At 43.9% G+C, this 27,918-nt stretch overlaps 1 protein-coding gene across 1 annotated transcript in view; it reads right to left on the reverse strand.

Annotated features, from left to right (window-relative positions):
• LOC106656775 (broad-complex core protein) overlaps positions 1-20,452 on the reverse strand; it is a 59,844-nt gene extending 39,392 nt beyond the window's left edge. Inside the window, exon 1 of the mRNA XM_023462687.1 lies at positions 19,506-20,452. The gene's annotated coding sequence lies outside the window, so the exon portion shown is untranslated. The remainder of the gene's footprint in view (positions 1-19,505) is intronic.
• Positions 20,453-27,918: the final 7,466 nt, after the last annotated feature.

Genomic DNA, 27,918 nt, shown 5'->3' on the forward strand with positions numbered 1-27,918 from the left:
CGGGTTTGCCGCTGCTGCGACGAGTAATATTCATAAATTTCGCTATATGTAAACTTTATATGCCATAATGGACTCGTTTTTGCGCCGCGAATATTATAACTACGTGCTTTCCAGTAGCACAGGGCCGCCGGGCCGCGCCGTGTGTTTGCGCATTGCCCAAAGATTTTTCACGAATATACTCACACACAGCTTGTATGCGAGGGAGCAGCGCATGGAAAATATTTCGTGGAACATATTCGTAGTAATGAAAATTTCGTGAGCAGATTTTGTAATTACGTATTATTAAGCGTACTTATGCGCGTGTGCGTGCGTCTGTATAAAATGCATCACGCACACGCACACAGACGCGCACAGAGAGCAAAGTGAGATATATAGAGGGAGTCACTCATGAATAAATGAGAGTACTTATACATTGTCTTTGTCTGCAGAATCGCGCGTACATATCGGAGCTATGTGTGTGCGTGTGTGTGCGAGAGCGAAGGGGAAAAAAAGAGTCAGTGCGAATATTTGTCTGCCTCCTCCTATATGTACATGCCGCTACACATCTATGCGAGCACTAATACCACGGTGTATGGTATATACGCAGTTATATTCGTGTTATATGTGCTTGCTCTAGCCCAGTCTTCTCGCGTCGCGCGTATAGCGCATTTATTCAACTGCCCAATGATGTACCCGCGTTAAATCCCTTCTGCTCTCTCTCTCAACATTTTTATTCCCATCAGTCTGATGCTGCTGCTGCTGTTGCGGCACAAACGTTTATTTGTGTATTTTTTTATTTTATCCTTTTATATATGCTAAAATCTCTGGGCGCAAAATATTCATATACAAGCAAGCAGCGGGCAATTTTATATAATAAATTCTCATGCGCGCTGTGTGTGTGTGTATGTGTTGTTTACACAGGCGAGCAGTGTGCAACATTTCAACTGCATTTGCTTTTGGATTTGCAATAAATTACAAATACGAGAGAGCTTTATACCTCCACTATATATAAATTCTTTAGCGCTAGATTTTTTCGATCGATTTACAAATATGTGTGTTCTGTATACGCCCACGCGCGTATTTACGCAAATTGTGATAAAATAGCAATTTAACGCGAAACACATGACTCTCCGATGCGTTGTACACACGTGTGCAGTGATCCTGTATACACATACTGGCAATATCCGTAAGAAAAAAACAAAGCAAAAAAACAACAACAGAGAGCTCGACCTATTCCGTTTGACGCACGCACGCATGCACGAGCCGCGATGATACATGATTTCGAGAGAGATTTCTAAATAAAAAGGATCGCATGATTATTGGTTTGTGTTCCTTGCGCGCGCGAGAGAATTGGGCCTTATGCGCTTCGCTACCGGTCGGTGTAAATATAATCATTGTTGCTTCTACCGTGCACATGATTTTCGACTACCGGAATTGAGTCCATATATACGACGACGACACGCGTTCATTGTATCTTGCCTTTTATACACACACACTATGTATGCGATGGAACTCGTGTTGAGTAAGTTTCCAAAGGCAGAAACTGCCGCGGTGGTATCATCCTATAATCTTCGAAACGAGAAGTATAGTGATTATTCTAATAGCGCAGGATCGAGAGAGAGAAAAAGAGAAGAAATAGCCAAGAAGCGAATTGACGAGCCGCATTGACGTTGTGTGTGGAGCTATACTAGGCTGTGGAACGGCACGAAAAGAAGAAGGAAGAAAAAAATTTACACGCGTAGGAGCTCTCTCTCTCTCAAAGAAAAGAAACGAGTTGCATGTTGATGGAACCGTGTATGCGCGCGTGTGTGTGTGCCGGTGTTCGATGTATATAGCCATATATCTATATTTGAAGGCGAAAAAAAGAAGGAACGAGAGAGAAGCGAGAGAGAGAACAAATAATAAAAAAAAAGAAGAAGAGAAAAGAACGAGCAAGAAAGAAAGAACGATATATTCGGGGGGCATTGCACTCTTTTGCACTGGGTTCAAGGCTAAAAGTAGTCGGTAAAAAATACTGGGCCAGGCAAGAGCATGCTTATGAGCAGTTTTTTCATATATGTACAACTTTTGTGCGGGGGGTTCTCGGATCTGCCCCAAAATTTAGTATGTTATTTGGGTATGTGAAAATAGCCTTCAGGTAAATTTTTAGCCCTCTAGGGGCCTTAGGGCCCAAATTTGGGCCCCTCGAAGGTCCAAAAATAGCCGTTTTTACCTATTTTTGCGTATTATTCAAATATTTGTAACTCGGGCACCGGTGCATATTTTTTAACTCTGAGGGTCGCATTTTTTAGGTCAAGACATGTACTTTTCGTAAAAAAATTATGTAGAGCTCGATAGACCAACCCCCGGTTATGGGGGGGCAATGAAGGGGGATGAAAAATCGCAAAATTGACGTTTTTTAGCTTTTTTTGAATTGATGCAGAAGGCGACTGGATTGACGTATTTACTTTTGCAACGTCTCATTTTAAAGGTATTTTTATTACCTTTAAATTGCCGTGCGCAGAATTAAGATTGGTTCAAAAACGACGGAGATAGAGCTGTTTAAAGGTGTCAACATTATGAAAAAAGGCGTTTTTTCGAGATTTCGATAAGCTGTAACTTTTTTCTAGTAACATGAATCTCTTTGAAATTTTATGTGAAAGTAGTTGATTACATGTAGTTTGAAGCCATGTAGGTAAGGATCTTGGTATTTGCCTCTATAACCGAAAACGAGGCCCCCGAAATCCGGCACTTTAGCCCTTATATAGGCAAAATACATGTTAAATTGGGCGGCAAAACTATTTGGTAACTCCTGAAATTATCGCAAAATAAACATAAAAAAAAAATCAAAAACCCCATATTAAACGTATTTTTCGACGAGGAATCCAATGGTAACCTCGAATTTGACCTTGAACATAACCTCTAAACTATAGCGAACCAAAATTGATTTTTCGCACGGTGACCCCCTTTTTTTATTTCAGATTTGAAAAGAGCGGAAAATTTCACGTTCAAATACATATTTCGTTTTTTTTTTCAAGGTAATTTTAAGGGCCCCACAGATCAAGAATAAACTCTTTGGCTGAGTTTAATATTAGTTTTAATGGAGCCTTCATTTTCAAACTGTGGGGCCCTTAAAATTACCTTGAAAAAAAAAACGAAATATGTATTTGAACGTGAAATTTTCCGCTCTTTTCAAATCTGAAATAAAAAAAGGGGGTCACCGTGCGAAAAATCAATTTTGGTTCGCTATAGTTTAGAGGTTATGTTCAAGGTCAAATTCGAGGTTACCATTGGATTCCTCGTCGAAAAATACGTTTAATATGGGGTTTTTGATTTTTTTTTTATGTTTATTTTGCGATAATTTCAGGAGTTACCAAATAGTTTTGCCGCCCAATTTAACATGTATTTTGCCTATATAAGGGCTAAAGTGCCGGATTTCGGGGGCCTCGTTTTCGGTTATAGAGGCAAATACCAAGATCCTTACCTACATGGCTTCAAACTACATGTAATCAACTACTTTCACATAAAATTTCAAAGAGATTCATGTTACTAGAAAAAAGTTACAGCTTATCGAAATCTCGAAAAAACGCCTTTTTTCATAATGTTGACACCTTTAAACAGCTCTATCTCCGTCGTTTTTGAACCAATCTTAATTCTGCGCACGGCAATTTAAAGGTAATAAAAATACCTTTAAAATGAGACGTTGCAAAAGTAAATACGTCAATCCAGTCGCCTTCTGCATCAATTCAAAAAAAGCTAAAAAACGTCAATTTTGCGATTTTTCATCCCCCTTCATTGCCCCCCCATAACCGGGGGTTGGTCTATCGAGCTCTACATAATTTTTTTACGAAAAGTACATGTCTTGACCTAAAAAATGCGACCCTCAGAGTTAAAAAATATGCACCGGTGCCCGAGTTACAAATATTTGAATAATACGCAAAAATAGGTAAAAACGGCTATTTTTGGACCTTCGAGGGGCCCAAATTTGGGCCCTAAGGCCCCTAGAGGGCTAAAAATTTACCTGAAGGCTATTTTCACATACCCAAATAACATACTAAATTTTGGGGCAGATCCGAGAACCCCCCGCACAAAAGTTGTACATATATGAAAAAACTGCTCTTATATATACGCGCTTAGCCTCTGCTACGTTGCTTCTACTGCTGCTGCTTCCTGCGAGCGCGAGCAGCAGCAGCAGTTTTTTCTTTTTTTTTTTCTCTCTGACTCTATATGTGTGTATGCACGCGCGCCTCGTTTTCTATGCACTGCTGTTGCTGCTGCTGCTCCTCTATCCTCGACTGCATTTTTACAGCATGTGTGCATATATCGGCAAATAATTTATTCTCTCTCTCTTTCTCTTTTCTCTTTCCCAGTGCATTTCGGTGAAACTTTTGGGCGAATTATAAATCATAATTCGAACGCGCGGGGCTTATATTATATGCACAGGAGCGCACGAAACAATGAGCTAGAGAAACACAGCAGCAGCATTGCGTATTATGCAGCCCGAGAAAAAAAGGAGCCGAGCGAGTGCATCAAAAGAATCAAACCAACAAGTAAGGAACAAACGCGTTGTACAGCTCTCGGCTCTTATACAAACTATTATAATATTGTACTAGTAGTAGTAGCAGTAGTAGGTATACGCTATGCTACGCGCGCCCGCGACCACGGCCGTGGCTTTGTTTCTTACCACGCAGCATAGAGTTGCAGCAGCAGCTTACAACACCCGGGGGTTGTTGTACTGCTGCATGTGTGTGCATTCGAGTGCGTTTGCACAAATACATATATTCGCAGCTCGCGTTCGAGAAGAAAAAGAACTGCAGCAGCTCCCCCCTCTCTCTCTCTTTCTTTCTTCTTTCCCTGAATGTATCGGATGCGTTTTTAAAAAAGCAGAGCGAAAACCTTTTGCTATATATTACGCGGAATGATCATTGACTGTATACAATAAAGTACGTTTTTCGCCCATAGGCTACAACGAATTTTCGAATTTTCTGCGGTCGATCTGCATGGATTATTGCGCCCCGCGCGCGTATGCATAATTGTACAGTCCTTGCGCCGAAGCACGTGCGCGCTTATGCACCTTCGACTTCGACTATATTCCCTGCGCCCTGCCCATTTTTTATAATTACTGGATTCACGTGTATATGCATACAACATACCGATTTCCGAGGAAGTGCGCGCCCACTTAGGCGCGTTTATATATTTTCTGCGGTTCCAAATTTTAAATTGCATGCCATCTAGCAGCACGTATATGTACGTAGCCGCTGTATTTATACAATAGTGAGTAATATTTCGCATGAGTAATGCACTTTTCGGGTATTTTTTAGCTCGCCTCGCGCCTATATATGCTGCGAACTTCCGGCATGCGTTCCCCTATCTCTACTAAAACATACTGCGTATATAGTAATATAGTTGGTGTGTGTGTGCGCGCCGATTTTCGGAGTCGTTGGCCTTTTTTCGCGAGAGCTGCATCGGGGCATATTGTTGTGCATATATGTGTGTGCCGTGTATAACGCACAAAAACTGGCTTAACGAAGGGAAAAAAGCAGCAGAAGGAGAAGTTGGCTAGTTATTTTTCCACTCGCATATGCGGTCGCGCGCGCGATCGATTATTATAACGAGTTAAAAATTTTGAATAAATTATCTGCGAATGCAGGAGTAGTCGTAGTCGCCGTCGTCGTGCAGCTTCGAGACGGAGGTTTTAAAAAAGCAGTCATCGTCGTTGTCGTCGTCGTCAGCATGCGTGCGTGCGTGTGCATTTTTTGCTCTCTGGTTCGTTGAGCTTATAGAGAAAGATCGAGGGTGGGGTACAGCATTTACGAACCGAGCGAGAGAGAAGACACAGGCCTCTTGTGCATTTCGGCAACCGAGGAATGGGTCATCGACCCTACACACACATATTCGATATGTATATGCGGGTCTCTGCTCCGTGGCTACGTTGCTTTCGCACGCGCGCGGCGCAGCCTTAACTTCCCCTCTTTTTTTCTAACGCATACACGCGTATTATAAACACACACACGCATATATACAGCAAAGGCGCATTATATATTTGTACAACGCACGCACACGCACGTCGTTTCTTTTTTCACTCGGTCTCTCTCTCGAAGCTCACTCTATTTTTCAACAGAGCACGAAAAGATTATAACACGCGCTGGCACTGGCAAAAAAGTGCAGCGCGTCTATACATAGAGCAGCGGTATTGCACACATGTGCGTCGAACGAGAATTTTCAGTAGTACGCGCGAGTTTTCCTCCGGCCGATCGAGCCGCAGCAGCAGCAGTAGTAGCGGCGGTGCACGTGCTCCGCCAAGTTTCCTTTCGCTCGCGGCGCTCGCGCTATATATACATATAGTATGCAACAGCTGCATCGTGCTGTACACGTTGCGCACTATATAGATAGTTACGGCGCGTCGTCGCTGCAGCAGCGATAGTCTGCCTATCGCTACGAGCGCACCACTAGTGCAACTATCTATATAATAGATACGTATCTCTGTACGGCCGCTCGTACTACTGCTGCGGCTCGCGTCTATGTATACGCTCTATCTCGATGTTCGCGCGCGTAACGTAAACATTTATCTGTATCGTTTACCACGGGGCCGCAGCAGCAGAGAGCGAGCAACTATGGTCGTGTGTGTCATGTACTTTCAAACGTGTCGATATGTGTACGTGTTTGAGGTGTGGTGTATATATTTCGCGCTAGATACACGCGGACGATATCGTGCGGGAAAGCGTTGATTGATCCTTAAAAACATTGATATGTTATTAACTAGATTCGTTTCGCGTTTCAATTTGCAATTCTCTATACATAGATATATATATTTATCATTTCTCTCTCTCGCGCTGTGTCCGCGTATCGTCCGTTTCGAGCTATATACATTATTGCGTATAGCACTCGTGCATCTATCAGCTCCTGGCTCTCGACACTTTATCCGATTACTCGACTCTGTGTGTTTTATTAAACGCGTATATACGTTATGTACGAGAGTTTGTACGAAATGTTTTTCGCAAAAATATATATCGCAAAACGATCGAGCTAGCGCGAGTAATAAATTTATAAATTTGTCCGAGAGCGCGTTTTTGTTTTTGTCCCTATTTTTATTCCGAAAAATGTTTTTTTCTTCAAATCGCAGGGAATATAAACTTTTGTATACGTGTAGCGGGGATGATTCGAAAAAAAAAGGAAAGAAGCAAACAAACCGAAGAATAATAGAAGCTTCAGAAGTCAACGGTAAAGACGATAAACGACACATGGGAAATCACAGCTCTAGAATTTACTCCGCACTCTGCGGCAGCCCGGGCGGCGCGTGGCTCTTTTTTTTTATATATCGTCTCTTTTTTCTCTCTGCGTCGCTCTAGGAAAATTATTGAAAAGTTCTATGCATCGTATGCGAGTGCTGCATGTAGTAGTAGTAGTAGTAGTAGTAGGTGGACTTCTTCGGATATTTCCCATGTGCCATATGGGTTCCTGCATGTAGTGTACGCGTGTAACGCTCGTCCCCGTTTTTCAAGAATCATTTCTTTGTTTATACACTGTATGTGTGTGTATGTAATATGTGAATGCGAGAGAGACTAGACTTTTATTTCGATTAAAAAAAAAAGTTTTTTATTTTCAATACCATACGCAGCAGCAGACATTCGCTTCAATGAGAATGACAAAGAAAGAGAGAGAGAGGGAGAAATTCGGGCCTGCTGCACAATCACATGAAGTGCGAAACAAACAATTTCATTAATCGATCATATACATAGCTGATTATCGATTATATTCAAAAGGAAAATCAGCAGCAGCAACGAGTAGATTCTACAAAATGCAGATTGTGTCGAGCACAACAATCGATTACTAATTTTCTTTCATACGTATTCTTGTCAATGATAACAGCGCGAGTCAATTAACTAATATACAACTGCATAGACGAAACAAACGGTAATAATGATATTCCCAGACTAGAATCGTTCAACAACGACTGCCACATCGATATTTTCATCCAATGATCGCGGACGAAAATTAGCACGCCCATTTTTAGCCGTGTGCACTTCGTCACGGACGATTCAATTCGTGGACAGCAGCTCGAGCATTGCAACCGTGTCCTCGATGAAACTAATAAAAATTTTTGTTAAAACGAATGAAACGTCGTTGTCTCTCTGTAAGCTGGCAAGCCTAAAAATATTATATATCTTCTCTCTTTTACGCGCTCGTATGCGATGTGTTGGGGGAAAGGGACGTGCATCGTGACGAGCGCAAGTGAGCAAGCGCATATACGTATATAATAAAGCGTTGGTACTCTGGCAGTATTACATTGTAGATGCGCGAGTTAAAGCGTATGTATACGTAAACGAGTCCATATAGGCATACACATGTGTGTACGAGAGAAGAAAATGGGTCAGAGGAGAGGAAGAGCTCGCGCGCGCACAAGGCGACAAGAAGAGAAGAAAAAGAAGCGTCAGAAGAAGAAGAAGAAGAAGGAGAAGAACGAACGAAGAAGCAAGAAAATGAAGGCGAAGAGAGCGCGAGTAAGCTGCCGCGCCGAGACGTAGGCTGTATATTTTTAATTGCGCCGCAGACGGTCATGTGCGCACGGAGGAGACGACTTGCATGCACTATATTAGTCGGTGATGAGTACATTGCATCACGTGATGTACGTGTGTGAGTCTCTCCGTGTTCGAGTGCGTAAGTAAGTTCGTTCGTTTCCTCGCCTCTCTCTCGTGTGCACACGCGGCATTATACTGCATTTCGCATTTTTCGCACTTGTGCGTGACCCTTTTTCCACTATATATATACGTATGTGTACCAGCGAATTATTATAGCCACTATACTGCTGCAAGCTGCACGCTGGACCCCCTTTTACTCGCGAGCTCGGCAGCAGCATCGACTTTCTTATATAGTCGCATATACAAACTTTCTGGATATATAAATAATATATCGCGTCTTTCGTGCATCTATATAGTATAGTATGTATCGTCGAGAGTTCGAGCCGTCGTCGTCGTCGTCGTCCGAATATAGAAAAAGAAAATGAAGGAGGAACGAGGTTACAAGAGCGAAGTTTGCTAAATACGCGATGACCTTCTCACGCCTCGCGTGCACATACACACACGTACATGCACCATGCGCACCTTTCTATATATATTAAAGACTGTGTTTACGTGCTGCAGTGTAATACACGTACTGGACGTATGCAATGTAGGTGAAATACAAACTTATACGTACGGGCTTTAAGGCGTTCGATTGTATTACGGGCGCACGCATCGGGATATATTTATGCCGAAATGCGTATACTCGATTTTACGCACACACACGTATGTACCGGACGTACCAGTGCACAAGATCACAGAACGAAGGCACGTCGTCGTCGCGTCGTCTAGGCCACATTAGCATAAATATTGCGAGAGAGAGAGAGAGAGAGAAACCGAGAGGGCGCATTTACCCCCATGGAAGATCGTCGAGCTCCTCGTGTCCTCGTGAACGAGTGTGCGTACATATGCGACGCGTATAGCTCTGTGTGTTATTTGTCACGATCAGCTGAGCGAGTTGATCTCCTTTTCCTCGAGCTGGCGAAGGGTTACAAATCCTCGATACTATCTTCGTGCACATCTTTCTCCCTTTCTCCCTCGAATTTTTCAAACGGTGGCGGGGTGTCGTCAATATTGTTCAACCAAAAAAAAATAAATAGATAAAGCGAGCGAAGTATATATTTTATCCGCGTGTTACAGCATAAGTATAAATTATATCGTTCAACGCGTTTTATTTTTTTTTTAATGAAAAAAGTGCGTGACTGTGTACGTATACGTATAATGCACGATGATACAGGACATTTGATGCGGGCGTAGCCTCATTACAGCAGCATAACGTGTACACCGTTAGTTTAATCAAGCGAGTGATTTATCGCGAACAATTTTTGAGTATGTACGTATGGTATAGCATGCAGGTTGGTCAAAATTCCCTGTGCTCTCCTTTTTTTCTCTTTTTAATAGGACACACACATATGTTGGACGCTCGAGGATAATTTCGTAAAAGACCTCATTCATTTAGCCCGCTGCTACTGCTACTGCTGCTGCTGCTGATGCTCTACGGGCTAAAATAGATTAAAAGCCAGGCAGTCCTGGATAAAGAATTCATGCCTGCATAAAATCAATATTGCGCGCTCGCGCGACCCGAAATGCACACACAATATCGCATTTAGAATGATATTGCTCTCGATCTTGCCCACGGGGCAGAAAAGACGTCGTTACAATAATCTTATAAAATTTCAAGCTCGCTCATATAGTTAGTGATGTTTTCTCGCTCGATCACGACCGGCAGTCGCGCGCGCGTCGTCTCAAGTGCATATCATTTATATAATAATCATAAACGATGTGTGTTATCGCCTTCGCTATATAACCCTCTCTCTCTGCTGCTGCGCCGGCAATGTACACTGCACATACGATTTGTTTTGTCAATTGTGCTGCTCTGTGTGTGTAGTGCATGACTGATGTACGTGATGCAAGATTATCAAAGTACAATAAAATAATAAAAAGCTTAGCTTGACGTACACTGCTGCGGCGGCGGCGGCGGAGAAGCAGAGAGAGTATTATAAATGAACGTTGTCTACAAACTCGCGCGCGCCGCGCGAGGGCCCCGATATATATTGTTATATATAATACGCCTTGATGAAGAGCCGCACGTGTATGCGTGCTGTGGAATACGAAGTGATAAAAACAAACTTGTTCATAAGCCTACATAGATAATGAAAAAAACTCCTCGCTCTTTCCTCCGTCTTGTGCTCCTCTCTCTCTCTGTCTCTCTCGACTTTAGCAATAAAGACTCTAACTATATAGTACTATATAGACGAGAACGGACTAAAAGACCTAAATATCATCGGGCTAAATGATGATGCATACGCTACATGTATACGCGACAGACTTCATTTATACAAAACTGACCTTCGTCGTCGCGCGAGCGAGAGCTGATGTATTGTCTTATCAGGCTTTGTATATACCTTATCGGACGCACCAAGTTTGTAGCTTGTTGTCCATGTATAATAATGCACGCGCCGCCTAGAGAAGTATTTTCGTGCAATCACTTGGGAGTTGTCAAAAAATGAAGTATAAAATAGTGTATAGCCGAATAGCAATTTTGCGGATTTCAAATCGCGTCGTTAATATTCAAGCTTTCCACGCACGAGTTTAGCTCGCGCTTTGTGTCTGTCTATATCGATCGCCGAGCCTCGTCGCTACTATTTTTGCAACAACAACGAAAAAAAATAAGAGAAAACTTTTTTTTTTTTAACGCACACTCTGTGTAAAATCTATCTATACGCGAGAACGGTAACGAAATTCTTTGCAACAACGCAAATATAATCGACAGGCGAATTAATATGACGTGACGAGCATAATTATCGTGACAGTGCGGTGGCGTGTGCGCTGTGCCGCCGCCACCACACATACACAGACACACACACGTTCGTTTCGCGCGACAAAAAATTAATGGTAAACATAAAAACCCCTGGTATAGAGAGAGACAGGCGCATATACTGCACGTATATGCAGCCCCCAAAAGAGAAAAGTACGGGCGCGGCACAGCACAGCGCAGCGTTGCAGCGGCTAAAAATTTTGCAGCAAAATATAAATTAGTGTCCGATAATTTATTCATAATCGACTTAACGAGCGAGCGCGCGCGAGAGAGGCGCATATATTTTTTGACGTGTATTACACGCGCGCGAGCATAGAGAAAGAGGAAAATATGTATAATATAATACGCGTAGGGGGAATTTTAAAATTATCAAGAAAAAAGAGCAAAAAAAAACAACAACAAAAAAAGTTTTCAGCCCCACGGCCCGTCACGTCCATTAGCAGGTTTTCACATATATTTTGCCGTGCGCGCACATTCGATCGTGTGCACGCACGCACACATTTCTCTATAATAATATAAAATACGCGCGCCCAAAGAGGAGAGCTCCGAATTGTCCATCCTCCTAATTAGCTCCGGTTAGCGCTCGAAAATCGGGGAAAATGTTCGGCGCCGCGCGCGGAAAAATTTTCTAGTCCGCGATTTCCATTGCGTTATCTTTTATTGAAATGTACTCAGCGCGGATTGGTAAAATGCTGGAAATTTTCAACGAATATTAAAAAATAATTATAACGATAATAATAATGAATGAATAAGTTTTTAAATTATATTTCCTCTCGATATAAAATCCAAGCGCATTATTTTGATTATTATTTTTCTACGTTAATTGACCGATCGTACGTATAAATTGTATATATAACTCTACGCGCTGTTTTCCACTTTTAACCAGAGTGGTAGCTCTGCGCGCTGCACAGCGATTGGTTTTCATTTTTCATACACAATTTAAAGGGACTACAAGTGGTCTCCGTGATCGAAACTAGTGTTTGGGATTAATTTTATAACTGCGCGAGAGCAGCGAGTCGAGTTATCCTAAAGCTACATTCGATGTAATCAATTAAGCTCGCAAAAAGCAATATAAACTAGGTTTTAGCGACCTTTCAACTCTCGCACTCTACTACCCATGCATCGATCGAATCGCTCGCGCGCGGCGTATATACACATTTAATTTAAATCCGCGGCGTCTCTATTTCTATTTTGCTGCCTGGTGTAGGCAAATATATACAACAACGAGAGCTGCTGCTGGCCGCTGGCGCGCGTGCACACGCGTATGTGTACGGTATACATGTATATTATAAGCTGTGGACAGTTTTGGGGGCTCTTTCATTTATATACAAACACGTAGAGCAACAAAAGTATCGAAGCGGACTATCGGTATAAATGTGCGCATAGTATGGATTTCAGGCGAGGCGCAAATTGCTGATTGTATCTATTGCGTTTTGAAATACACAGAGAGAGAGGAAAGTTCGACATAGCTTGCTGCGCTAAATGCGCTATTACTCTTTCTCTCTCTCTCTCTCTCTCTCTTTCGCTCTCTGTCCGACTCTCGTTATTATTGCTCTATACCAGATACCGCACTTGAGCGCAGGGTGTTAAAAATACCCATTCAAAATAGAGAGTTTGTTAGTAACGTCGAGTAGACCGCAAAAGTTTATGCTATATTGCAGAGAGAGAAAGCCAATGTGTATTAATAATAATGCCTCGGGAACGCGATGATCGTCATCGTCGTGGCGCTTGCCCATTGTCAATTTATAACGCGCGCTAAGCCACACGCTATATACCCACGTGGAGAGAGAGCTTATAGATTTTCGTCGCATTGCATTTAATAGCTCGGCAATAATGTTTCATCCGATTGCGATGCTGACTCGACACACTATAATACACGACACTGGCCGCGGTCGCGAATAGCCATCGTGACAATTTTCAACGCGCTCGCGCGGCCAGGCAAAAATAGAGACATTTTAGAGAGCTGCTGCGGCCTGACAGAAAATTTTGGAAAATGATCGTGCGCGTGCGGGCGCGCGCGAGCTTTTGTGTCCTAGCCCTCAACACCGAGCGGCTGACAGAGACTATTATGCAATCGTTGCCCGTATTTTTTCCTTCTTTTTTTTTTTTTTTTTTTTTTTTGCAACAGCGCGTGTGTAGTACGTGCAGTGCGGAAAAATTTAGGCGCGACCGCTCGACGCCGCGTAAAAAAAAAAAAAAAAAGAACGTCTATTCGTCGTCGTTCATGCCAAGTATTGAGCAAATTCTTTTTCTGTACGTAGCAACGAATGTGTCTGCACTTTCGAGTGCAAATTATATGACCCTGTGTGCGTATAGTATAGATGCCCCGCCGATGGCCAACAACAACGACGACGACGACGACGATGGAGAAGTAGGAGTGGAGAGGAGAAAATCCAAGTTTGAGCAATGCGGCATTAGCAGCGAGGCTCTTTCTGAGCTTGCTTCTGTACGATGCGTCATGTATACATACACACACATACAACTCTAAAATGAAATACTACTATGCCGCGCGCAAAAGTGTGTATAGCAAAGGATCGTCGCGAGGAGAGATACTCGTTATTCAAGGACATCAACGCCGAGAGCGCCGAAGGTAAGTCAGTTGTGCGAATATACTTTGTCTGTTACATGTGTGTGTATATGTGTGTTTAATAGGTGGAAACATGTGGGACTCACTTAGGTTGCCATTTCAAAATCTAGCTTCTCCAATTTTGTCGAGGAATTTTCAAATACGTATAAATGGGCACGCGAGTTTTTATTTTTCGACATCTTTCGGGAGTTTACGAGTACAATAAAAAAAAAGGCAGAAAAAACAAAAATTTTTCATCGCGTTCCATCAGGTTATTTTTTTGTGCGTTTCTCTGACGAAATTTATGGCTTCGGTCTGCCCGCAAGTGTCAATTGCAGTCGTACACGTCGTTTTTTTTTCTCTCTCTCCAATTTCAATTAACACACTCACGGCTAGAATATCGCGCGGCTGCCGATACACGCATATAGCAGATTTTGCGGATATCGATGCTTGCGAGATCATGACTTTTATTTAGCGTTTTGTTCACTCTCTCAACGGCAACGCAGACACGCAGTTTATTCATAGACGCGCGCGCGTTAAAACTATAACAGACGTCGAGGCGCAGTATTTAGCGGGCGCCGCCGAGCAGCAGCACAATGTCAAGGTAGTATTAATATTGAGACTTTTCTCGCGGCCTCGAGCGAGGAGCTTGGCGAGGAGTATATGCGTATATAACGTGTGTATATGCGCGCGATCGCGTAGGCGACGTTACAAAAAATAATAAAAAAATCAAGACCAGCCGAGGCGAAATGTTATAGACAGCTCTCTCTTTTGAGCGATGCGGAAAAAGAAGAAGCGTTTCTAGCACTGATGCTGCTGCGTGCGCGCGTGAGCTGCATCGTATCGACGCGTCGGCGTCGGCGGCGAAGAAAAGAAGCGCGTGCGTCTGGAAAGAAAAACCTATTTTTACGCATTGCTATTTTTACAAAATAATACACACACACATCGCATGCACTCTCTTTCCCTCGAAGCTGCGTTGGCTCCAGTCTTCTTCTTCCACCTCCTCTCGCTACTTTCGATTTAATATTTTTACTTTTCTCGAGTTCTGTCCCCCGCGCGCGCTGCTCGATGCAGTTTTAGAGACTATATACTAATCCATTTAGAGCTCGCGAGGCTCGCGCATGCTTGTGAATTTTAAAAAGCATCGGGTGACCGTATCGATCGAAGCTAGATTTATTCGACTGTCAAATCCTTCTCTCTTTTTTTTTTGTTATTTCTGTTTTCAATCGTTAAACAAACGGGTTTCGCGCGCGACTTCGTTATTAGAACAAAGAGTTTCTGGCACGCATTATATATAAAAGTTTAAAAAGGCGTATGCCCACATGCATCGTGCACAAAGCGCGACTGCAGCAGCACGAAGTGCGTGGCTGGTGTTGACGAGCCTCTAAATAAAAGTTCACGCGTTGTTGTACGTAGGCGCCTCTCATCGATAATTCAAATCCGTCGGTGATGATGATGATGATGATGATGATTCACGTGACGCAAAAGAGAGTTTATTTTGTGCACGTATAAATATAACAAGATATATACGTTCCGAGTTCGGTGTGGCTTTGCACACTTTTTTACACAGACGTAACGTAAACGTGTATGTACGTGTATTTAAATGTACACGCATATGCATACTTTAACGCTCGGTTGAGAAGAGCGAGAGAGAGAAAGAGAGAGAGACAGAAGAGTCAAGGCTGTATGCGTTTTTATTATACGCACACACATGCCATCGTGCTGTATTATATAGGCATTCAACAATGCTGTTTACAAACAACGATTTTTTGTATTATTATTATTAAAAACTTCAAAAATGTAACGCGCAGCAGTGCTTTGGTACCGAATTTCATGAACGGCTCGCCGATGAGAAAAAAAAGGAGCGAGACAGATAGCGTACAAAAATTCTTAGCCTTCGCAAACGGGATAAATAGGATCGATTCAAACGAACGCGCGCGCACCACACATAAAATATTAAATACGTACGACGACGCCTTCGTCGAATATTACTCGGCCGATCTCGCGATCGCGTGCTGGTACGTGTATGTATGTACGACGGCTGTGTATATTATAATAAACGTATTACGGACGATTCGGCGAAGCGAGACTCGCGCGCGCACACACATACTCATATCACAAAGTAAGTGTGTATAAAAACGAAAAGGAAAAAAAAAAAAATTCGCAACAGCGAGGCCTAACTAACGCTGCCTCGGGTTCGGTTCGCGCCGTGCCGCGATTCGCAGTCAGGGTCATCGTCGTCGTAAGTAAAGGCTGCGTACATACACACACACATACACATGATACAGCATTTGCGAAGCGGAGGAGCGAGTAATGCTCCGAAAGCTGTGTATGTGCGAGTATCATCATCATAGAGACTCTACTCAACAGACATGTACCGAGTAGTAGTATAGTAGTAGTAGGAGGCTAAGGAGAAAGAGGAGGAGGTGATGGTACTGAGAGAAGGGGGGGCCTCGCTCACTACTCTGTACACGACATAAAGGATCGGCGGTGAATTACGTCACGAGTGTGTGCGAATATATATGAGCAAAAACGAGGAGAGAGAGAGAGACTAACAAACGCTAATACGCTCACTTTCCTAACGTCTAGCGCTCGTCTAGCGCAAAGTGGCTCCGTATATATACAGCACGAGACTCCATACATATACTATATCTAATTCCGCACGCCGCTCGCGCTCGCTTAGTAGTAGTGTATATAGCGGCGGCGTCGGCCTAGCTGTCATTACTATATAATACATAAAGCGAGTCAGTAAGTCAGGGTCTAGGCTACTAAGAGTCGGTGCCCGCAGCAGCAGCAGCAGCACGTATAGTAGTATTATATAGTCACAACTCTAACGCTAGTTCGCACGCACATTTCTCTCTATCGCGAACTCTGTACAATGTTTGCGATTACTCATACTCATGTAATAGGCGTGTTATAATACTCGGCTACTTTACTACTAATACCATTCATCATTAGGTGTTACTACTACTGTAACTAGTACGACGAGACGCGACAATTTACCAATTCATTTCTTCTGCTTCTTTTTTTTTCAAGATACAACGAGTCGTGGCTCGATCAGTTCGTCGTAGTAGGTCGTGTCGTTTCTTTGTTCCGATAACGCGCGCGATAGATCTAATTTTAGATGTATTATAAGTTGCTACGCATTGCACACGCACGAATGAACTCGTCACCGCCGAATTTTTCAGTCATTGTTCGTCTGTTTTTTCGTTTCTCGCGTTTATAATATAATTTTTGCGTTGAGTGTACATTGAGATTACACGAGCTGTTGCAGGAGAGAATCTGCGCGATACGCAACAGGATACCATTTTGGCGTGCATATAACCGAGCTTATTTTAAAATAACCGAAATTCTGACCGTTTATCTATTGCACTCGCGTGCGAACAAAACACAAACGTTTTGCGTGCGCGATAAGCTTCGCGCTTCGTACAGAAAAATAAAAATAAAATAAAACTCGTGACTAATGCCTCGAGGCTCCCTAATATTTTTCGATGCGTTAAAAAATCATCGACTCGCGTATTGACACGAATTTTGCGAATTATACGTATACTACGCGTGACGGATCGTGCAGTAGTACACTACCACACCACAACAGGTATATACATAGACGCGCCCGCGCGCGGAACAAAGAGCGAAAAAAGTGAGAATTTCTCGGGGCTTTTCGGAGCAGCAGCAGCAGCGAGAGAGAAAAAAGTTTCACTCACTCTCCATTTCGCTAGCCCACTGCACATAGCATATAGGTATACACACACAATATATAGTGCTACTGCTACCGTCTGCAGTGATTCCGTGTGCTTTTTTTTGCGCGCTTTTTCCTCTCTCGTCTATATACACGTCTCTGTGCTCGCTCGCTCGCTCACGAATGTGTGTTAGTGCTAGATGGCTCGATTTGCGCAGTTCTCTCTCTCGGCTGCTGCTATGTATATATAAAGCTCGAGGTGTATATATGCACGCTCGTGACCACGAAAGCGTTTCTCTCTCGCTCTCTTCCTCTTTTTACCCTCGTGTGTGCTGCCTGGAAAAGCGCTGACGAGAAGCTTTACGCGCACGCACACATAAATGTATACTCACGTGTGCTGACGATATGTCCGTGAGCACCTGCTCTCTTTTGTGTGTGGGTGCGCGAATTTATACACGTCTGCGTGCAAGTGCACACCTACCTACTTATATGTATATAAAACGAAGAGGGAAAATCGAAAGTGCAAGTGATCTACTTGCGCGCTCGCGCACACACGTGCAAAAAAACATACGACGACAGAAACACACACACACACGTACACACTTGTTTCCATTCTCTCGTCTTTTTCATAAGTAGGCTCTTTTGTCCGCTCTCGAATCACGTGCGTGCTCGCGCTCGTTTTTCGTCTAAGACATTTAAATCTCGCCCCAAATAGAATTCCTCGGTATTAGCCCTGCGCCGAGCTAGCTCTCGCGTAATAGGAAAAATCCTGAATGCCGATGTGGTATGTAGATTCTAACCTCGGGAATGAGAATGAATCAATCGCGAGCTTCTCGGAAGGAGCCACGGAGCGATCAATTTATATATATCTACATACGGAATATATACGGGGGATTTTGCACCAGCACCTCTGCGGCGACCAGAAAGCCAGTCCTATTATTCCCGGAAACATTATAAAAATGACTCGGATAATGGCGCGTATAGCGAGGAATTAGCGTTTGCCTACATTTTATACACCGAAAACTGTATACCGCGTGCGTTACACACACACATTTTACACGTAAATCGGCTCAAGCTCAAAATTTCCACAAGGCCACGGCTCCGTTTGTTTTCATGCACACATAAAAAAAACGTCGAGAAAAAAAAACTGATATTTTAGAGCTCGAGCAATACAATAATGGCACATGGATTTCTATCTCTCGTTTTATGCACGAAACATGCATAGGCGTTTTCGACACGTGCACGCTATACAGTATATCTCTCTCTATTTTCGCGAAAATAATAATCGAAATGTATTTGATTGTTTTAGAGTCGGACGAGCGAATTTCCCAAGGTCAAAGGCAACTGCGTTTGATGTGGTCTTTACGCACGATATGGTGCCGCGAATATACGGCTATCCATGTTCACTCGGCTGCATCTCTCTTTCTCTCTCTCTCTCTCTACAAATGCCAATGCGTCCTGCCACTACTGCTGCTATATATATAACCATTTTCAACTAGTTTGTTTCGGTTCAAACTTGTCCACGGAGAGCAGCTCTTTAATTATATCACGACGAATTTTGGGCAGTGCTCTGCGTGCATCTAGACAGAAAATCGCGGCGAAATTTCAGTGCACAAGTCGTGTCGTCGTCGCACGCGTGTGTTTATAGAGGAGAGAATCGCGTACATATACATTATGTAGGAGAGAACGAGGGCACTAGAATGAGTACACCGGAAACGTCAAAAGAGAGGGAGAGTGTGCGTAAGATAATAACAATGCAAAATATATGTAAGCGCTTTTATAAATATAGTCATGTACACAATATATATAGTGTTTATATAGACAGTCCCAACGCGACTGATATCGGTATACTATAGTCATCGTAAGTAGAGATACGATATAGTTATAGAGAGAGAGAATATATAATTTATATGGTACGAAAATTACCTTGTTACAGGTCCCGTCGTGATTGAAAATTTCAGCTAAAACTGGGCGTTGGGCTGGATTTTCTCTTCTCTGCTGTTGGTCGTCGTCGTCGTCAACAACAACAGCTGGCCACGAAGGGATATATATATATCTGTATATGCGTCCTGTTGCGCGTCTCTACTTGCTATGCCCTCGTGTATTCTTGTTGTGGCGGTGGTGGCGGCGGCGGCGGCGGCGTTGGTTATCCTTGAGAGTTTATCTGCTGCTGCTGCACTTCTTATACTCTCGTTTGTTCTGTAACGGTGTTGTTGTATAGCTGCGTGTATAGCCGCTTGCAGTCGGGCAGTCGAGCAGCCAGTCGTCGGGGCACGCGGTGTAAGTGTGTACGTACGTCTGGTGCACACGAACAAGTACACACACACGCACGAAGAGAGAGAGACTCGTAATCGTCTTATTTCTCTTCCGCCCTTCTATTACAGCGAGTTATGCGTAGTAGTAGCAATGCTGTTGCTGTTGCTCGGCCTCGGTATTCTCGAGTCCGGCCCTACGTCCATCTCTATATAACACACAACTACTCCCTCTTGCAAAAAGTTGCACACTGCACATATACAAACACGTATATAAAGAGAGAGAGAGAGACTCACAGATAGTGTATATGAGCAGCTTTGATTGTGTGCGTTGCGAGAGAGGCTATGTTGGTGCAATTGCAACTGCTGCTGCTGCTGCTGCTATTGGCTTCTCAGTGGGCCCCCCTCACACTATAGATATATATGTTGTTATGTATGTAGCGTAAGTACGTACATGCACTTCAAGGACACACGATATACCCACACGCACACACACGAACGTACATATGCACCAGAGAGAAAGAACGAGAAAACGAGGAGGCACACACCAATGCAGAAGAAGAAGAAGAAGAGGGACGCGTAAACGTCGCTCTTACGTCTTTCTTTGACACAGTTTTTCCAGTTTTTACCACCGCACCGATATACAACTACAGTTCACAATGTTTCTTTTCTCTCTTTTTTTTTCTTACTTCGAATGCGCGCACACGAGCTCGTGACAGATCCGGGGGATTTATGCTTTGTTTTTTTTTGGTCGACACTTTTTTTTCTAATCGCGATAAATCGCGCACAGCATAGATATGACGAAAAAGAGAGTCACAAACAAAAACAAACGCACAACTGAAATCGGCAGTTCCAACACGTAACGAGCGACAAAAATTGCACTTTTTTCCGTTGTCGAGTTCGAGGGAAAAAAAAAGTTTTTCGCTTCTTTCTACCCTTCTCTACTATTTTTGTTGTCACGAGCTTTTTTCACTTTCTCTCTTTCGTAGCGCGCGCGCTATTTTATTTTTTTTTTGCACTGTATATAGCACTGCTACTTGTAGAAAATAGTACACAGAATCGGAGTCACAGAAACACAGTTGCACACAGATTGAACGAACGAACAGCACACGTGTGCGTCGCGGGTAAATTCAAAAAGTCCAAGAGTCGAAGAGTCTTCCTCGGTCGTCGACGACGATTGGCTGTTGCGGCACACACAGGCTTGTTGGCGGTGCGCGGCCAGAGAAAAGCTTCGGCACTTGACGTTTCCACACGCGCGGCTGTATCTCTTCTCTCCTCCTTGCACTGCTGCTGGCCGACGATGATGATAAACAAACGACAGAGAGAAGACAGCTCGGGCCGGCTCGCTCGAATCGCTGCAGCAGTCTCGTCTCGTCGCGGAGATAGCAGGAAGAAAACAAAGTTCCGAAGAAAATTATAAAAAACAAAAAACGATCGCGACTGTGTTTGGACTATTTTATGGAAAAAGGTAGTGTTGTTGTTGTTTTTGTTTTTCTTCTTGAGCGTTGTGTTGTGTTGATATACTAGAAACTACTACTGCTCGATGGTCTTCTGTTTTGTAGTGTTGTAATAATATATAAAAAGTGCGGGCAACGCAGTGCACACGGAGCGGCACACGTTGTTGCGCGTGTTGTGTGTATTCGCGCGCGCGCCTCTCTACGGTTTGTGTCGGGTGTCTCGAGCCTGAGAGCGCCGGAGAGTTAGTAGTAGATGACGACGGCGACGACGACGACGACGACGACGGGCGATGAGGCCAGGCCAGCCAAGCTCGGCATTCGCCCCGCAGTATAATGCTGCTACACACTAACACACACACGCATAGGCCGAGTGAGCGAGAGAGAGAACACAGAGCAGTCCTCCTCTCCCGTGCACTTTTTTCGGCGGCTCGAAACTCGCAACATATACACACGCTCGTGTGCACGGACACACGCGCATACACACGGACACGCCACACTCTTTTTGCTTCTTTCTCTCTCTCTCTCTCTTCCTACATCGGGGCTTTGTAGCATATAGTTCGCAAAATGTTAGCAGTAGTATATACTTTTGAATGTGTGTGTGTGTAGCAGTCAGTCAGTGCGAGAGTGAGTGAGAGAGAGAAAGAGTCCGTAATCGCCCTCTCTCTCGGTCTCTCTTTTTCTCTCCACCGCCACTATGTGCGCCGCTTCCTTCTTTCTCTCTCTCTCTCTCTCTCTCTCTCTCGCTGCAAATGTGTGTTAGTGTCCGTGTGCATGTGTATATAGGCTCGGAGCACAGCCCGTGTTATTCGGCAAATCTACACACTGGCCGACCCGCCACCGCCGCTACTGCCACCGCCGCTGCCTCGTCGATGCTAATGAGCTTGTGTACGTGAGCGAGCCCACAAGTACATTATACGCATTATCAATACCTTCGGCTGTGTGTGTGTGTGTCGGTTGCGCGTATATGCATTTTTGTCTGTGTGAGTTTGTTCTGGCTGCGCGAAAAAGAGAGGGGCTGCTGCTGCTGCTGCTGCTGCTGCTGAATGCGTGAGAGGCAATGAGCGAGCGAGCGACGAGAGAGAGAAGCAGTGAGGGGGTATAGTAGTTACCGAAATGTTAACCTCGTGGAACCACTTTTTATCGAGTGTCGCGAAATTCATAGGAAGCTCTAAAAAAGCGGAGAGAGAGAGAGAGCGACCGGCGGGGGCCCCTCTCTCTTTCCAAGCTTGTAGCCCGAAAGGGGCAATATAATGTACATAACTGCTGCTGCCGCTGCTGCTATGTGCAATGCAGTATTATAGTATGTGCCGATCAAGGGGTAAAAAAGGAGTAACAGCGCGCGAGTCCTACGCGGGCGATTTGACCAACCCCACTACCGGCTATACCATCGTCATCACGTGCGAGAGAGGGCAATCACTACTACTACTGCAATTATAATGATAAAAAGTGCACTGCATTCTGCCTTTTACATTATTTCCTATTTTCTATTTTCTATTTTATCGTCATCGTCGTCGTAGATGCGAAATCGTCGTACGAGCTCGCTGATGCTGCTGCCTCGTTGCCGATTTTAGAAACGCCAACTATACAACGACAACGAGCCGCGTGTATCAGCGAAGAAGCGAAAAAAAAATTTGCACCGAAGCTCTATCGTCTACTACGTCAATGCACGAAACGAGCGAGAACGAGCGAGAGCAAGCAAAATTGCGGCGGCGGCAATGTGGCGGTGGCAACGACGGCAACGAGACGACGGCGAGAGGAGAAAAGAATGCCCGAAAAGAAGCGTGCGAGGGAGAGTCGTGCAGCGTAGTAGTAGTAGTAGGTAGGTAGGATATATACGCGCAAAACACCGAACGGTCCCTACTACTTTTTTAACTTTCTCCCTCCCTAGCGCGGCTTGCTGCTGCCGCTGCAGCTTTATGCTGCTGCTCGCTCTGCTACTAATATTATATGGCGTGTATATGTATACGGTCCTTGCCCGATTTTTGTGTAACTCTCGTCGCAATTTATCCCCACCACTACTGCCATCGGTGGTGCCCGTCGTTTTTCCATACTGCGCGAAATATATATACATCGCGATGTCCGTGTGTTGCAGCTTAAAATTGAGCAGCTAGTGACGGTAGTAGTAGTAACAGAGGAGAGTTTTGTTGACGATGGCACTGCCTCTCTCTCTCTCTCTTCTCCCCCGTTGCCATATACTTTATTTCTCTCTTTCTTTCTCTCTCGCGCTCTGTGATCCATCCACGCGAGGCCTACATGTCACGTATACATCAACGCACGAGAGAGAGAGAATACCACTACTAAATACACCCCCAACGAGCAATAGTATATAATATCTCGTTTCCCGAAGCTCCGCGAGAGTCCGTACCTTATTCGAGCCCTTATAATTTTACAGGACCTCGCGATATCTCCCTGCCCTTTTTACTTTGCTCATCTCGCGATACGCGTAGTCCTTCCTCCCACTCGCTCTTCCCCTCTCGCATTCGTCCCTCTGTAATATCTAGTTACGTTTATCTATCTCTCCTCCTTTCTCTCTGTATCATATTCTTCCTATACTTACTCCTATCGCGAGAAACAGAGAGAGATTTTACAAGGCAAAGCTTTTTAAAAGCTTCGGCGTGTTCTAACTGCCTCGCAGGCCATATAATGCGTTTAGAAGGATTCGCGCCTACGCTATATACGAAATTCATTTCTTCCTTTTTTTTCTCTGCACGCACATGCCTTCACCTTCCTATAAACTCCCATCCCCCTTCTGCCCGTTTGACGCGTCGTTCGTTAATCTTTCAACTTTCTACTCGCGTATATTATATCTGCTGCTGAGGCTCGTTTTCGTCCTTGCTTAACTTTCTTCTTCCTCCTTTTTTTCGTTTGATGCGATGCCTAGTCCTCTCGTAGGGCTTCCTCGGGGTTTCTTTCTCTCTCTCCTTCATATTTCTCCTATCCATTTTGTCGAATATTATTGATTTATATGCTGCTGCCGCAATTCACTTAGAAATGAATTATGTCGGAATAAATAATAGAAGAATTTATGTGTAATAATTTTCTATAATTATCTACTTTAGAAATCGATTTGTGTGTGTGCCGATTGAGGAAGTAGCAGCAGCAGCCAACAAAAAAAAGAAAATCGAAAATAAAGGGAAAAACGTCGATACGAGCGAGTTTGTTGTAATTTACCCTCATTAAAATGGGAAAAAAGGAAAGAGGAGGAAAAAAATTTCGAAAAATACACGAAAAAAAGGCACAGAGAATTGCCATTGCTGCTGCTGTACCTCGGCTACCACCTACCTACCTATACCTCTACCTCTTGATTGTATTGTGTACAAGTGTGTAAAATCAATGACTATATATACAGAGAGCGGTATATGTACGCGCTTTTGCTCTCTTTTTACGCGCTCTCCTCTCTTTGCCTCCTCTTCCGCCGCTGCTATACCGCCTCTGCCTTGCCTCTCGTTTGCTCTCGCGCGTACATACGTACTTTTAACATTACGTTACACACACACATTTATACTTATACAAAAACACGACGACGACGACAACGATGATGTAACGTTTTATCTTCCGTGTAAAGTATTATTACGGACGAAAGTTTATTTGGAGCAAAACTTTGCCATCGTCGTTAACCGTGTAAATAAACATTTGATAATTCATGCGATTTTTCTGTAGGAATCGCCCAACACGATATTGCACTCGATGGGTTGTATTTTCTGTAAAATCCTCGTTGTTGTAACGCGCTCGCGAGCGATGTGTTTCTGTAATTTTTCGCCCTCGCGTATAGGACAAAAATACATAATGGGAAAACGAGTTTGGCCCTTGTGCCGAATTAAAAATAATCAGCCGATCCGAAAGAGAGTCGACGTCCGAGGGCTTGATGGATTTTATCGATGATGATTAATCGCCGCGCGCCCGGGCGCTTGAGTATTATTTTGTACAACGCACACACACACATAGTCGAGGGACGAGAGAAAGAGAGAAAGAGAATCGCTATATATGTGTATGTATTAGGACGGCTTCCGTATAATAATATAGCGTCGATTGCCGCGTTGCATCTTCGCTATATATAGTATATATATGTGGGCCCCCATTATAATAGCGCGCCACGGCATGTGAGTTACGACTGCATCTCTCGGAGTCTCGAGCCTAATATATTTCACGACGCGCCTCTGATCCATTGAAATAGCCCATATACGAGATAGCTGCAGCGATCGCTCAAAAAGCTGGAGGACCCGCGGCGCGCGATTTATAGAATATAGAATATAACAAAAGAGAGTCCGCTCTCGTCTTCTCGCGAAAAAAGGATAAATAAAAGGCAACGATTTCACCTCCTTTTTTTACTTGTCTATACTTTTATTTCGCGTCTTCCGAATTGTGCGTAATTTTTTGCTTTAATTTGTCCCATTCTCCCGCGCGTCTTCTTATATATACCTCTATAATAACGCTGCGGCTACGACGCAAAAGCAGCAGCCTATGTGTATACAGCTAAGGCGTCAGCTATGCTACTGCGAGCGTCGTCGTCTATATATATAGCTGCTGCCGCCGCGTTGCACCAAACTGGTTTTCTATCCCTTTGAGAAAGGCGAGCGCGCGGCTGCATCGTCGAGCCCGCAAGTTTCACTCCACATCACACGCTCTCTCTCTCTCTCTCTCTCTTCTTATACTCTCAGCTCTCTCGGCTCTCACTCTACCTCTATTTTGCTCCTTTCTCCCCCTCGTCGTTGCCTGAATCCTTTCGGGTCCCGAGTTGCAACAACAGCAGCAGCAGCCAGTGCAGCTTGGGTCCACCGCGTATAGGTATTATATATACACACATGCGTGCATATTCAATAACAAACAGCAGCATTTCTAGTCTCGACTATCCGCATTATATAGAAATGCGTGTCCATCTCTCGCTCTACGTTCCCATGCGTCTATTCAAAAAAACTAGCCATGCACTGCTTATACTAGCGGCAATTATCATTACTCGGCGCACACTTATGTCCACGCGCGCACGTGTTTTTTCTGTTTGGTTCTTTTTTTCTACATCTCGTGAATTTTTTTGTTTTTTTTTTTATACATTATATGTTTTGACTATTCTTTACACGATTGCCTCCTAAGTACGTCTCTCTCTCTCTCTCTCTCTCGGACATACAATGTCTCTCGTACATAGTATACGCTAAAAATTTAGAATAATTTTCTGCTGAATAGAGAGATGCCTTTAGAGAAGCTTATAATACACGGTAGTAGTGCGTTTGCTCGGGGCGCGACGACCAGTATACAAAGCGCCGAATGTTATACGCATTTTAGCTTTCGCGATGCAGCAGTATAGTTAGCCGCTCGCGCGTCTATTAGTCGCGCCGAACGAAGTAACGTAAAAATAAAAAAAAAAACAAAAAATAAAATGAAAAAAGAAGCAGAAAAATTCTCCGAGAGTTATGCGGTACACACTAAAGCATTTAAAAGGGTCTCTGCGCGCGTCAATGCGGGCTAGTACATATACGGTCGATTCATTGGCTACTCTTCTCTCTCTCTCTCCCTCTCTATACTTGTTAAACGACAACAATGACACGTACGTTTTTGGACTGCGCGCAAATATTTCATTAATTAGTTGCTGAAAAAAAGGAAGAAGAAAAAAAAATAACAACTCTCGGGACGAGTCGAAGTTTGCTTTTTCGCTCTCGACGTATTATATATCATTCGAGAGGGGCCCTACTACTACTACTACTACTTCTACTACTACTACTACTACTACTACTACTACTACTACTACTACTACTAGTGGAGTACAGAAATTTTTAGGCATGGGCTCGTATTATTGCAGCACACGCAGTCCGCGAAGCGGAGCGTATGGTGGCGTGTACGTGCTGCTGCTGCATGTGCATTCACTAGAATCCGAAACACAGAGGGCCATGAACCTTGAACAGGTTGGCCCCTTGGACATTCACCTCGTTTCCCCCACTCACTTGCTTCTTCTGCCTTTTTTCGACCAACCCCCTTCCCGAAAAAATTCTGCTGCAGTCTTCTTGTTCTTCTTCTTCTTTTCCTTCTTCTTCTATCTCCTATGTACGAACCAACTCGCAAGTGTACGTGTGTGTGTGTGTGTGTGTGTGCGTTCGCGGTCAACATTTTCGACTTTCTCTCCCTCTCCTTCTCCTCCGCATTTTGGTAGGCTCGTGCATGGCGCACACACACAAGACCGCGAAAGCTAGTTTGGGGCCCGAGCCCGTGCGTTGCACTATACCATACTACTATCTACCCCCTTACCGCTCGCCTACCTTATAGCGCGTCTCTCTCTCTCCTCCTCTTTTTCTGCATTCGTTGCGTCTACTTCTTCTTCTTCTTCTTCGTTGGGCCTTCTCTCCGCGTGCAGCTCCAAAAATATATTTACGCAGCACTGTTCGTGTATAATATGCCGCAGGAACCCTTGCGATACTTTATTTTCTGCGCTTCTTTTTTCGTTGGCATCATCATGGCTCGAGCTTCGTATTTTTTTCTATATAGAAGCCAAACGCGCGGCTCTACACGCTGGCATCGATGATGCAGTCATGATTTTGTACATAATATTATATTCGGAAAATAGCGCGCGCGAGCCTGGCGCGATACCGTGTGTAACATTGTATACCCCCTTTTATCTATACTTATATAAACGGACTCGTTCAC

The sequence above is a fragment of the Trichogramma pretiosum genome, unplaced genomic scaffold (genome assembly GCF_000599845.2).
Source record: "Trichogramma pretiosum strain Unisexual culture from Peru unplaced genomic scaffold, Tpre_2.0 scaffold1, whole genome shotgun sequence".
Lineage (NCBI taxonomy): Eukaryota > Metazoa > Arthropoda > Insecta > Hymenoptera > Trichogrammatidae > Trichogramma > Trichogramma pretiosum.